This window comes from Oryctolagus cuniculus, chromosome 1, assembly GCF_964237555.1.
Source record: "Oryctolagus cuniculus chromosome 1, mOryCun1.1, whole genome shotgun sequence".
NCBI lineage: Eukaryota > Metazoa > Chordata > Mammalia > Lagomorpha > Leporidae > Oryctolagus > Oryctolagus cuniculus.
Genome location: NC_091432.1, coordinates 47,597,035 through 47,610,538, shown reverse-complemented (window position 1 = coordinate 47,610,538; position 13,504 = coordinate 47,597,035). Strand labels below are relative to the sequence as shown.

Genomic DNA, 13,504 nt, shown 5'->3' with positions numbered 1-13,504 from the left:
ATGGAGAGTATGGTGTTCCAGCCTCCCAAGTATGAGTTGTTGCACAGTAAGTGTCAATAGAAGCTCAGGGGGTGAGATACTGACTTATGGCTTTTTTTTGACAGGCAGATTTAGACAGTGAGAGAGGGAGAGAGAGAGAGAGAGAGAGAGAGAAAGAGAGAAAGGTCTTTCTTTTTCTGTTGGTTCGCCCCCCAAGTGGCCGCTATGGCTGGTGCGTTTCGCCGATCTGAAGCCAGGAGCCAGGTGCTTCCTCCTGGTTTCCCATGTGAGTGCAGGGCCCAAGCACTTGGGCCATCCTCCACTGCACTCCCGGGCCACAACAGAGAGCTGGCTTGGAAGAGGAGCAACTGGGACAGAATCCGGCGCCCCAACTGGGACTAGAACCCAGGATGCCAGCGCCACTAGGTGGAGGATTAACCTAGTGAGCCACGGTGCCAGCCAACTTGTGGCTTTGTAATGTGTAATGTGTAATGTGAGTCACTGCTGATCCTGTTGGAAAGGTCACAAAGGAGTTGCCTAACATGTGGAACAGGTGTTAAGTGAGAATGGCAGGGGCTATGAGTATTCTCCTGTGTACCATAGATGTCAACACTATCTTACACAAGGAAGCAGTTAAAACAGGTGGTTGTATCTAATTTTATTGCATAAACATTGCATAAATAATCAACAGTGATTGTACATAAAAACAGTTGAAGAAATGAGAGAAAATAATCCCTGATTATATCTTATGTAAAAGAAGAGTAATGGAGTTGAATAAAATATGGCATGAAGCCTGAATAAGTACATTGCAGTACTGAGTCATATATAAGAAAGTCAATAAATTAAAAATTCTAGAATTACACCCGATACATATGAGAGTTTAATATATGATAATGTTAACATACCAAAGTAGTGGGTGAAACAGACTGTTCAATGACTGGGATTGGGTCAACAGAGTGGCCATTTAAAATAAATTTTCCATGATATTGGGATTAATTCCAATATAATAAATATATCAAAATAAATAATGAAAATATAGTGGAGAAACCATTGGGAAATTGTTTCAAGTCAGAATGTGATATAGTCAAAACTATATGTCAGAAAATTCAAAAGACATTAAAGAAAGACTGGGCCAGTATTGTGGCATAGCAGGTAAGGCCACCTCTAGCGACACTGGCATCCCATAGAGGCACTGATTTGAGTCCTGGCTGATCCATTTCTGATCCAGCTCTCTGCTATTGCATCTGGGAAAGCAGTGAAAGATGGCCCAGCTGCTTGGTCCTCTCACCCACGTGGAGCCTGGAAGAAGCTCCTGGCTCCTGGCTTCAGTCTGGCTCAGTCTCCACTGAGGGAGACTGAGTGTGGCCATTTGGGGAGTGAACCAGAAGATGGAAGAACTCTCTCTCTCTGTCTCTCCCTCTCTGTTTTCAAAACTAGATGCTAAAACAAAGTAACTAAATTCAATGACCTAACCAGGAAAGGATGATACAGATGAAAATACATGAGAGCTGAGATAGTGTTGCTCCTAGGCTTCCTATCCGAGTCACGGCACCATTATGTTGCTCCCCCTCTTCGCGGAGGAACGACACAGGACCCTGCGCTGTTCTTTTGTCTGCTCGGCCCTCCCCGGGTTTGCTGCTGGTTCTTCCCGGGTTGGCTACTATCCCTTCCACCTCCGTGGAAGGGCGGTTCCCCCTGCCACTTTCCCCACTTCCGCGGGGGAGCGGCACACCGCCGGCCGGCTCTCTCGGGGGCTGCTCAGGTGTTCCCCTTAGATGTTCCTGGTGCATGTTGTCTCTCTCCTCCTTTATAGTCCTCTTCCACCAATCCCAACTCTGCTACCCACACGCCGAGTACGCTGCTCTCCTCCAATCAGGAGCAGGATCAGCTCCTGCAGTTCATCACTCAAGTTGGCGAGAGGCAGCTGCGTAGAAGTTGTTACTCCCTTCTCAGCGCCATATTGTGGGAGAGCAGATGCATAGAATAAGTCTTAATTCCAGTAACAGTCTAGTCCGAGTTGCTCCCCACAAGATAGCAGGCAAGAACAAGGCGTGGAAATGGAGTGAATGAGTACAAAATTATGATTTGTCAATCAAAAATACCTTAGTAATACAAACAAATGACAAAAAATCCAAAATAACATTAGAAAGAAATGAGATGCAACTCATTGGTGTGAAAAAATTCAATTTAAAAAAATTATTATTTTGTATTTAAGGAATGCAACTTCATGTATTTAACATATATAGATTTGGGAACATGAGGGTTCTTAACGCCCTACTTCTCTCCCATCCAGACTCTCACTCTTCTTTCTCCAAAAAATGTCACTTTTGTTAGGTTTGTCTATCTCAACAGAACTAGGATTGTTTCATTCTATATTTTGCCTTTTAAATTTAAAAAATTTTGCCTTTTATAAAGAAAAAATATGCTAAAATTTTAGAAAGCCTGCCAGAAGAAAGAAAACACTATCTGCTCTTAAGCTTTTTAATTTTAAAATATTTCAAATAACAGAGACAAACAGAGTTCAAGGAGCACACATATATTTTATCACCATATACACCTCATATGTAAATATTATATGTGTATATATATACACACATACATATCATTTTTCTTGAAAGGAGAGATCGATATATTAGTACTAAGAAACACAGGATTCAAGACAAAGATCATAAAGTAAGGAAAGAATATATCAGTTTGTAAAGGGTATAATTCAGTGAAGACAATATTTTTTCATTTTTAGAAAGCTTTTATTTAATAAATATAAATTTCATAGGTACAGCTTTTGGAATATAGCAATTCTTCCCCCCGTACCCACCCTGCCATCCCCACTCCTGTCCCACCTCCTACTTCCTCTCCCATCTCATTTTTCATTAAGATTCATTTTAAGGAAAGCTTTTATTTAATAAATATAAATTTCATAAGTGCAACTTTTGGATTATAGCAGTTCTTCCCCCCATACTCGCCCTCCCAACCCCAAACTGTCCCACCTCCTCCCCCCCTCCAATCCCATTCTTCATTAAGATTCATCTTTTTAGAAAATTTTATTTAATAAATATAAATTTCATAGGTACACCTTTTGGATTATAGCAATTCTTCCCCCCATACGCACCCCCTGTGGGGAGCAGCTCAGACTAGACTAAGTTACTGGAATTAAGACTTATTCTATGCATCTGCTCTCCCACAATATGGCGCTGGGAGAGGAGAAAACAGCTTTTACACAGCTGCCTCCAGTTCAGCCAATAAACTGTAGGACTTGCTCCTGATTGGAGGAGAGCAGCGTACTCGGCATGTGGGCAGCCGAGTTGGGATTGGCGGAGGAGGACTATAAAGGAGGAGAGAGACGGCATGCACCAGGAACATCTAAGGGGAACATCTAAGGGGAACACCTGTGCAGCCCCCGAGAGAGCCGGCCGGCGGTGTGCCGCTCCCCTGCGGAAGTGGGGAATGTGGCCAGGGGGAACTGCCCTTCCACGGAGGTGGAAGGGATAGTAGCCAACCCGGGAAGAACCAGCAGCAAACCCGGGGAGGGCCGAGCAGACGAAAGAACAGCGCAGGGTTCTGTGTCGTTCCTCCACGAAGAGGGGGAGCGACATAATGGTGCCGTGACTCGGATATGAAGCCTAGGCAGGGCTTAGTGTCGTTCCCCCACGAAGAGGGGGAGCGACATAATGGTGCCGTGACTCGGATATGAAGCCTAGGCAGGGTTTAGTGTTGCTCCTCCACGAAGAGGGGGAGCGACACCCCCCACCCCCAAACCGTCTCACCTCCTCCTCCCTCTCCCATCCCATTCTTCATTAAGATTCATTTTTAATTTTCTTTATATACAGAAGATCATCTCTATACTAAATAAAGATTTCAGCAGTTTGCACCCACAAAGACACACAAAATATAAAGTACTGTTTGAAGACAAATTTTACAGTTAATTCTCATAGTATAATTCATTAAGGACAGAGGTTCTACATGGGGAACAAGTGCACAGTGCCTCCTGTTGTTGATTTAACAATTGACACTCTTATTTATGATGTCAGTGATCACCCAAGGCTCTTGGAAGACAACATTTTAAATATTTATATACCATATAATGTGGAACTCACACATTTTAAATAATATATATATATATATTAACTTCTACATATGAGAGAAAACATATGGAGCTTGTCTTTCTGTATTTGGCTTATTTCACTTAGCTTAATGATCTCCAGTTCATTTATTTTGTTGCAGATGATTGTTTCATTCTTTTTTATGGATAATACGCCATTCTGTATATTTACAATATTTCCTTTTTGCGGCCATCCATTGATGGGCAATTAGGTTGATTCCATATCTTTGGTATTATGAAGTGGGTTGCAATAAACATGGGAGTGTAGGTATCTCTCTCTGCCATGTACTTTTATTTGGGTATATTCCCAGAAGTAGGATAGCTGGGCCACATTGTAGATCTATTTTTCATTTTTTATTTTTAATTTTTTAGGAGTCTCCATGCCAGTTTTCATAATGACTGTACTAATGTGCATTCCCACCAACAATGTACTAGGGTTCCCTTTCTTCTACATCCTTGCCAGCATTTTTATTTTTTTATCTTCTGAATATTTGCCATTCCAGAGTCAGATGATACCTTACTATAGTTTTTATTTGCATTTCCCTGATGGCAAGTGATCCTGAACATTTCCTTTTTTTGTTGACCATTTTTATTTCTTCTTTGAAGAATGTCTATTCAGATCCTTCTCCCATTTCTTAAATGGATTGTTTGGTATCAAATGCATAGTTTGAAAATACTTTTCCCATTCTTTCTGTTGTCTCGTCACTTTGTTGATTGTTTCCTTTGCTGCACAAAGCTTGTTAGTTTGATATAGTTGCATTTGTCTATTTTTGCTCATATGCCTGTGCTTTGGGTCTTATCCGATAAGTCTTTGCCTATGCCAATGTTTTGGATTGTTTCCCTCAAGTAGTTTCATAGTTTCAGTTCTTACATTTATATTCTTGATACATTTTTGAATTGAGTTTTGTATAGAGGGTAAGATAAGGGACTTGTTCAGTCTTACAAATGTGGAAATCCAATTTTCCCAACAGTATTTACTGAAGAGACTTGTCCTTTCTCCAGGAGATATTTTTTGCACATTTTCAAGAAGAAGTTGGTTGTACATATGTGCATTTTTTTGATTTCTATTCTTTTTCATGTGTCAACATGTCTATTTTTGTGCCAGTACCATGCTGCTTTGGCTATGATAACCGTGTAGTATGCATTCTTGCAATCCATGAAATGACTTAATTTATCCATCATTGAAGATAGAAACACTGTGCCTAATTGTGTGCAGTACACTGCCTTCCCAGTGTTTTCAATGAATTAATGCACAAATAAGGAGCCTGACAGTTGTGAAGATTTGGGATAAAAGAAACAGTAAAAATAGGTTTTCTCGGCGCCCACCTTCCATCCCTGCAGCTGTGGGGCTGTAGGTTGTCCGGGGCAGGTAGTCCTTGGCGCTCCCCAAGGAGGAGGCGGTGTGCACCGCTACAGTCCTGGATGCTCACACTTACTCCTGGGCGGCGACGAAGGCTGGAGCCACTCTGGTGGGGCTTAAAACTTTAAATGGGAATAAAGGGTAGCATTTTTGAGGAAATGAGAGTGCATGAATCATCTTTTAACCCCTTCCAGCCCTTTTTTTCATAAGAGAGAACACATTAAGCTACGTGAGGCTCTCCTGGCTGCGACTGACCTTCAGTGACAGATTGGGAGCAGAGTGCTAACAGGTGTGAGGACACTGAAGCTGCGCAATCCTTTCAGGACATTCCTACTGATGTTGCCCTCTTTTCAAACTATCTGAAGACTGCACCATCCTGCCTCCAGTGCCAGCAGTTTCTCTCTTCTGTGATCAATGTAATTCACAAGAATTTGTTAAGTAACAAACGAAATAAACCAAGGGTGTGGAAAATATGACTTTCATATTGGTCTGGGATTAGCTACAAGCTCCAGTATTTTCATTGGAGGGAGTTTCATTTTTTTTAACTTTTATTTAATGAATATAAATTTCCAAAGTACGATTTATGGATTACAATGGCTTCCCCCCCATACCGTCCCTCCCACCCACTACCCTCCCCTTTCCCAATCCCTCTCCCCTTCCATTCACATCAAGATTCATTTTCGATTATCTTAATATACAGAAGATCAGCTTAGTATACATTAAGTAAGGATTTCAACAGTTTGCTCCCACACAGAAACATAAAGTGAAAAATAATAGATGATTTTTTTAAATGATGATGAAATCAGATCAGACCTATTGTCATTTTTAATCCCAGTGAGAGTCAAGTTGGGAATTGATAATTTCTTTTCTTTTCTTTTCTTTTCTTTTTTTTTTTTTTTACAGAGGATCAGTTTAGTATACATTAAGTAAAGATTTCAGCAGTTTGCACCCCCATAGAAACACAAAGTGAAATATATTGTTTGGGTACTCGTTATAGCATTAAATCTCAATGCACAGCACATTAAGGACAGAGATCATACATGAGGAGTAAGTGCACAGTGACTCCTGTTGTTGACTTTACCAATTGACACTCCTGTCTATGGCATCAGTAATCTCCCTATGCTCCAGTCATGAGTTTCCAAGGCTATGGAAGCCCTCTGAGTTCTCCGATTCTTATCTTGTTTAGACAAGGTCATAGTCAAAGTGGAGGTTCTCTCCTCCCTTCAGAGAAAGGTACCTCCTTCTTTGAAGACCTGTTATTTCCACTGGGATCTCACTCGCAGAGATCTTTTGCCAGAGTGTCTTGGCTTTCCATGCCTGAAATACTCTCATGGGCTTTTCAGCCAGATCCGAATGCCTTTAGGGCTGATTCTGAGGCCAGAGTGCTATTTAGGACATCTGCCATTCTATGAGTCTGCTGAGTATCCCACTTCCCATGTTGGATCACTCTCCCCTTTATTTATTCCATCGGTTAGTGTTAGCAGGTACTAGACTTGTTTATGTGCTCCCTTTGACTCTTAGTCCTTTCATTATGATCAATTGTGAACTGAAATTGATCACTTGGACTAGTGAGATGGCATTGGTACATGCCACCTTGATGGGATTGAATTGGAATCCCCTGGTATGTTTTTAACTCTACCATTTGGGGCAAGTCAGCTTGAGCATGTCCCAAATTATACATACATTTTGAAAAAAAAAAAAAATGTTGGTGCCGTGGCTCAATAGGCTAATCCTCCACCTAGTGGCGCCGGCACACCGGGTTCTAGTCCCGGTCAGGGCGCTGGATTCTTTCCCGGTTGCCCCTCTTCCAGGCCAGCTCTCTGCTGTGGCCCGGGAGTGCAGTGGAGGATGGCCCAAGTGCTTGGGCCCTGCACCCCATGGGAGATCGGGAGAAGCACCTGGCTCCTGCCTTCAGATCAGTGTGGTGTGCCGGCTGCAGCGCGCTAGGCGTGGCGGCCATTGGAGGGTGAACCAACGGGCAAAAGGAAGACCTTTCTCTCTGTTTCTCTCTGTCACTCTGCCTGTCCAAAAAAAAAAAAAAAAAAAAAAAAAGGACTTCTGCGACTTGCCAGAAAAGATTTCGTGAGAGCGGGTCAAGGTGGCCGTGCATATCTGAAAGAATGGTTGTGGTGGGCTGGACTGCTGTCAGTGGGAGCTGGGGAGGTGGTCAGCTTTGCTGCTTATGCATATGCACCAGCCACACTAGTGACTCCACTAGGAGCTCTCAGTGTTCTCCTAAGTGCCATTCCTTCTTCATACTTTCTAAATGAAAGACTTCATCTTCAAGGGAAAATTGGATGTTTGCTAAGTATTCTGGGATCTACTGTTATGGTCACTCATACTCCAAAAGAAGAGGAGATTGAGACCTGTCTCACAAACTAGGTGATCCAGGTTTTGTGGTCTTTGCAACACTTGTGGTCATTGTGTCCTTGATATTCATCTTTGTGGTAGGACCTCGCCATGGACAGACAAACATGCTCGTGTACATAACAATCTGTTCTGTCACTGAAGCATTGTCAGTGCCTGTGTGAAGGGCCTGGGCATTGCTATCAAAGAGCTGTTTGCAGGAAAGCCCGTGCTGCGGCATCCTCTGGCCTGGATCCTTCTGCTGAGCCTGGTTGTCTGTGTGAGCACACAGATTAATTACCTGAACAGGGCCCTGGACATATTCAACACCAGCATCATGACTCCAATATATGATCTATTCTTTACAACCTCTGTCTTAACGTGTTCAGCTATTCTTTTAAGGAGTGGCAAGATATGCCTGTCAGTTGATGATGCCATTGTCATAGGCCTGTCGATGTCATCGGTACTCTGAGTGGCTTCTTTACAGTCATTGTGGGGATCTTCCTGTTGCATGCCTTTAAAGATATCAGCTTTAGTCTAGCAAGTTTGCCCGTGTTTTTCCAGAAAGATGAAAAAGCAGTAAATGGCAATCTCTCTACTATGTATGAAGTTCTTAATAGTAATGACGAAAGCATAACCTGTGGAACTGAACAACACACTGGTGAAAATATCTCCCGAAGAAATGGAAACCTGACAGCTTTTTAAGAAAGACGTAATCAAAAGGCTGATCTATAATTCTGTTGTAAAGTGAATTTGAACATCAGAATATGTCTTAAAAATTCATTGTCCTCAAGTAAGTTTATCTAAAGACAATCTTTTTAAATGTTTCATTGATTTGGACCAAGAAGTCACTTTTCTTAATGGCGGTAGCTCACTATAATGACCTCAGAACATGACCAATTTATATTAACATTGTATTATTGTAGAAGTATTTTTACCTTTTGATTTCTTCTCCAAAATTTAAATGCACTAATGACAGTTTTAAGTGTATAAAATGCTTTATTTTTTCTTTGGTGATGAAAATCTGAAAAGGACATTTGTCATCTAAAACCATCAATCCCTAACCATATACATCTTCTTGATTTTTAAAAAGAACAAAATTATCTCAGTACATTATCTTGTGACATATTACCTGTACAAATAACTCCTGTTTGATGAATTATTTTAATTATTAAATGTGTTAGTTTCAGGAATCCTAATTTTCTACATGAAGAAAACTCTTTTATAAAACAAACTAAAGGTAGTAAACTGCCCCCCCACCATGAAGACACAATTGGAAGTATTAGAACATGTACATATAATGAGATGAAGGAAATTTGATTCATCATAATCCTTTATAATTATTGTTCGAGAGTCAGAGAGATGAAAGACACACAAACATAGAGACTGAGAGGTAGAGGTAGAGATGGAGGTAGAAATGGAGAGAGCAAGAGAGTGAGAGTGAGAGAGAGCATGAGAGAACCAGAGAACAAGAGCAAGAGAATGCTCCCTTCTGTTGGTTCACTCCCCAAATGCCTACCATATTCCAGGGCAGGGCCAGGCCTAAGGAGAGCTGGGAACGTAATCCAGATTTCTCATGTGAGGGGCAGGGATCTATTTTATTCATCACTTGCTATCTCACAAGGTCTGCACTAGCAGGAAGCTGGAATTGGGAGCAGAGCCAGAACTTTAACCCAGACACTCTGACATGGGGTTTGGACATCCCAAATGGTGTCTTAACCAGTAGGCCAAACCACAACCCCTCGTAATTCTTTAAATGAAAACTTTATTTTTTAGAATTATGTGCATCCAGGTAACTGAAGTTGACCAATATGTCTTTTTCTAATAAATTAGTACAGACAGTTTTTAGAAAAGATATATTTATTTACTCGAGGGGCATATTTACAAAGAGAGAAGAAGAGAGAGAGGTCTTCCATCCACTGGTTCACTCCCCAAATGGGCTGCAGTGGCTGGAGCTGAATGAATCCAAAGCCAGGAGCTTCCTCTGGGTCTCCCGCACGGGTGCAGGGGTCCAAACACTTGGGCCATCTTCCACTGTTTTTCCAGGCTGGATCAGAAACAGAACAGCTGGGACTTGAACCAGTGCCCATGGGATATGCTAGCACTGCAGGCAGATGCTTAACCTACTATGCCACAGCACCGCCCCGACTGATGTGACCTTGATATAAAGACTCCCTATGGCTTTGTCAAACGCTTAGGACCTTTTTGGCATTCGATGTGGGGGGTTGGACTTGGATCTGAGACAAATCGCTCTGTAATACAGAGAATTGGGCTAGCGAGGGTGAAGTGTGAGTATCCCGGAGAAGAGCTATTTGAAGTGTGGGATATCTACAGAGGACTACCAAGTGGTATGCTGTGCACAACATAAAACCACTCCATTCTCTCCCCCAGGAGATCTTTCGTGGAGTTTCCTTTGCTGATGAAAGGTTTTGTGTGAATGGAGTCTTATGAGGGCAGTAGAAAAGTGTGTGGATTGGAATGTATGGAGAGGTGCTCATGCAGATTTCAGCTGGACATAGGACCAGCTCACATCTAGTGAATAAGCATGAGCTGAGCAGAAGTTTTGAATCCTCTCAAGAGCTTGTAAGAGTAGTGTTTTCTCCATTTTGCAAGGGATCGAATTGGAACACAAAAAGGAGTGATTAGTCTTTGGTCTGACACTGAGTGGTGTGGAGCCCAACGATGCATCGGATTCACCTGATCCTGCTGCCCCTGCTTTTTTTTGTAAAGGTCAGCAAAGAAGCAAGACTTATGTTCACGCAAAGTGAAAGTACACACTCAGGGCAAAGTGGGAGCGTGCTTAAAATAGAACTGCACACCTTGAGGTCTGGGTTCATCCCTTTATCAGAACTGAAGGCACAAGGGGCAGTGTCTGGGCTGGGGCTTCATTGAGTATTCAAAGAGAGTGGAACTTGAGTATTGTTCATTCCTTTGTTTTTTTCTTGGAAATCTCAGAAATGTCCTGGTGTTAGGTGCAGGATGGAAGTAGGTGTGTCAGCCATGGTAATTTTACTATAATGACCTTAAATTAGCTGAAGGTCATGGCAGGCAGGCAGACATGTTCTGACCATATTGCTTATTTTTAGCTGAGGTGGGTTCTAAGCAGCTAAACCACAGAAGCTGTGGTTTCCCCCTGCATTGTGGGGGCAGGTGATTGGGCTTACCAGTTCTTTTGACCACGGGGTGTTCATTGCACATGGCTTTGAAAAGGAGAGGAGTCATTTCAAGTTCAATCCAGAATGGCACTCAAACTTGTGGATTAAAAAAAAAAACTAACAAAAGACACTCAAGAAGGAGGAATTGAAGTCAGAGTGGAAGTCAAAGGTGAGTGGAAGCCAGCCAGGAGCAGAGCAGGATCCAGGGTTCCTTTCTCATCTCACCAGCACCGATAGGCTCAGGAACCAGAGGTCTCAGAGTGGCAGGAGACCTTCAGTGGGAAGAGGACTGGTCCTCCTCCAGGGATGCAGGAAGCCATCAAGAACTCAAGGATTCACTGTGAGATCACCTAGGTGGAGAAGCTTCCACAGTCCTCATTGGCCAGAAAAGATGTGAGAAGAAAACCAGCATCTCCATTGTCCCCACTGAGGCAGTTTTGCAGTCTGTGCATCTGTGAGGTTATTTCCAAAATTTGTGGGAAATGGAATTCAAAGATAAATTTAGTTTGGTGCATAAAAAAATGAAAATTCACCTATAGTTTTTTAAAAATATATTTTTTCTTGAACTTTTTGAGGATCTCTTTTTTTTTTAAAAGATTTATTTATTTATTAAAGTGGCAGAATTACAGGGAGAGGGAAAATTTCTTCCATCCACTGGCTCACTCCTCAAAAGGCCACAACAGTTGGGGTCGGTTGGTTCATAATGAAGTCAGGAGCCAGGAGCTTCATCCGTGTCTCCCAAGTAGGTGGCAGGGGCCCATGTACTTGGGCCATCTTCTGCTCCTTTCCCAGCTGCATTATCAGGGAGATGGATTAAAAGTGGAGCAGCAGGGACATGAATTGGTACCCAAATGGGATGCAGGCATTGCAAGTGGTGCCTTAACCTGCTGTGTCACAGCACTGGCCCCCAGAGGACCTCTTGCATGCATGAATTTCACAATATTTTCCATAAAAATAAACTTATTTTTAAATTCCATTTTCGTGAAATCTGTTCTCTTGAAGTTTTGTCTAAGGCTTCCCACTGTCTTGTCTCCTTTCATTTTGTAATTCTTTCTTACAAATTTTTAGTTTAAGATATACAAACTTCTGGGGCCGGCGCCGTGAAGCAGTAGATTAATCCTCCTCCTGTGGTGCTGGCATCCCATATGGGTGCCGGATCTAGTCCCATCTGCTCCTCTTCCAATCAAGCTCTCTGCTATGGCCTGGGAAGCAGTAGAAGGTGGCCCAAGTGCACGGGAGATCGGGAAGAAGCTCCTGGATCCTGGCTTCGGATCTGTGCAGCTCTGGCCGTTACGACCATTTGGGGAGGGAACAAATGGAAGGAAGACCTTTCTCTCTGTCTCTCCCTCTCACTGTCTGTAACTCTACCTCTCAAATAAATAAATAAAGTCTTTAAAAAAAGAGACACAAATGTCATGTATTTCATATATAAAGATTCAGGAACACAGTGATATTTTTAACCCTACCTTCCCTCCTGTCCATGTTCCCACACTTCATTCTCCTCTATCTCCTATTCCCATTCTGATTTTTTTTACAAAGATCTATTTTCAGTTCACTTTATACTCATATGATTAACTCTACACTAAGTAAGGAGTTCAACAAATAGTATGAAAACAAAAAAAACTGACAAAAAAACACTGTCCCTCAACAATTGAGACAAGGGCTTTTAAAGATAATTGTATCTCAAAGTGTCAATTTCACTCCTATAGCTTACCTTTTGGGTACTCTATTAGTTACCACAGATCAGGGAGAACATATGGTATTTGTCTTTTTGGGACTGGCTTATTTAACTAAATATAGTGATTTCTAGTTGTACCCATTTTGTTGCAAATGAAGGGATTTCGTTTTTAACTGCTATATAGTGTATTCCATAGTATATATACATCATAATTTCTTTATCCAGTCTTAAGTTGATGGACATTTGGGTTGAGCCTAAGAAGTTTCAGAAAAATCTTCAAGTGAGCACAGAACATGAGAGACAGTCGAGCTGTAGAAACTGTAGATATCCCCAGTGTCCACTGTCCTCTTCTGTCACATAATATTTCTGAAATGGACCCCATTTTCCAATTTCTCTTGATGCTGGAAGACACCACATGACTAGACAATAACCAAGACAGGAGTTGAGCAGAAGTGATGTAACCAGTTCCTGGGTGATGTTATCAAAAGAAGGAAATAACCTCCTGATCCCCTCTTCCTCTTACTACAGGCTGGATTCCTGATGTGTCCAGGAGCACTGTTAGGACTCTCAGGATGAGAGCCTTGGCTAGGCATTGAGGAACAGAAATATGGAAGGACCCTGGTAGCCAATGCCTTGGGGCTTCCAGCCAGGTCTTTGTGTCTAAGCCATTACTGTAATTTGTCTTTTTAGTGCAACCAAGACTATACTGTAGCAAAGAAGAATATGTTTCCCACAGGTTGTGTCTTGGAAAAGGCAGGTCTTCTCCTCTTGTCTGGTAGTTTTCTCCTGCTGCTGCAGCCACAGCTATGGCAATCCCTCTCTGGCAACTTCTCCTTCCCTTGTTCCTTTAATCTTTGTGGTGGAAATAGTGCTTCAGCATAGCTTGC

At 42.2% G+C, this 13,504-nt stretch overlaps 1 pseudogene; it reads left to right on the top strand.

Moving 5' to 3' along the window:
- On the top strand, nt 1–8,644 carry LOC108178312 (magnesium transporter NIPA2-like; annotated as a pseudogene).
- Nucleotides 8,645–13,504: the final 4,860 nt, after the last annotated feature.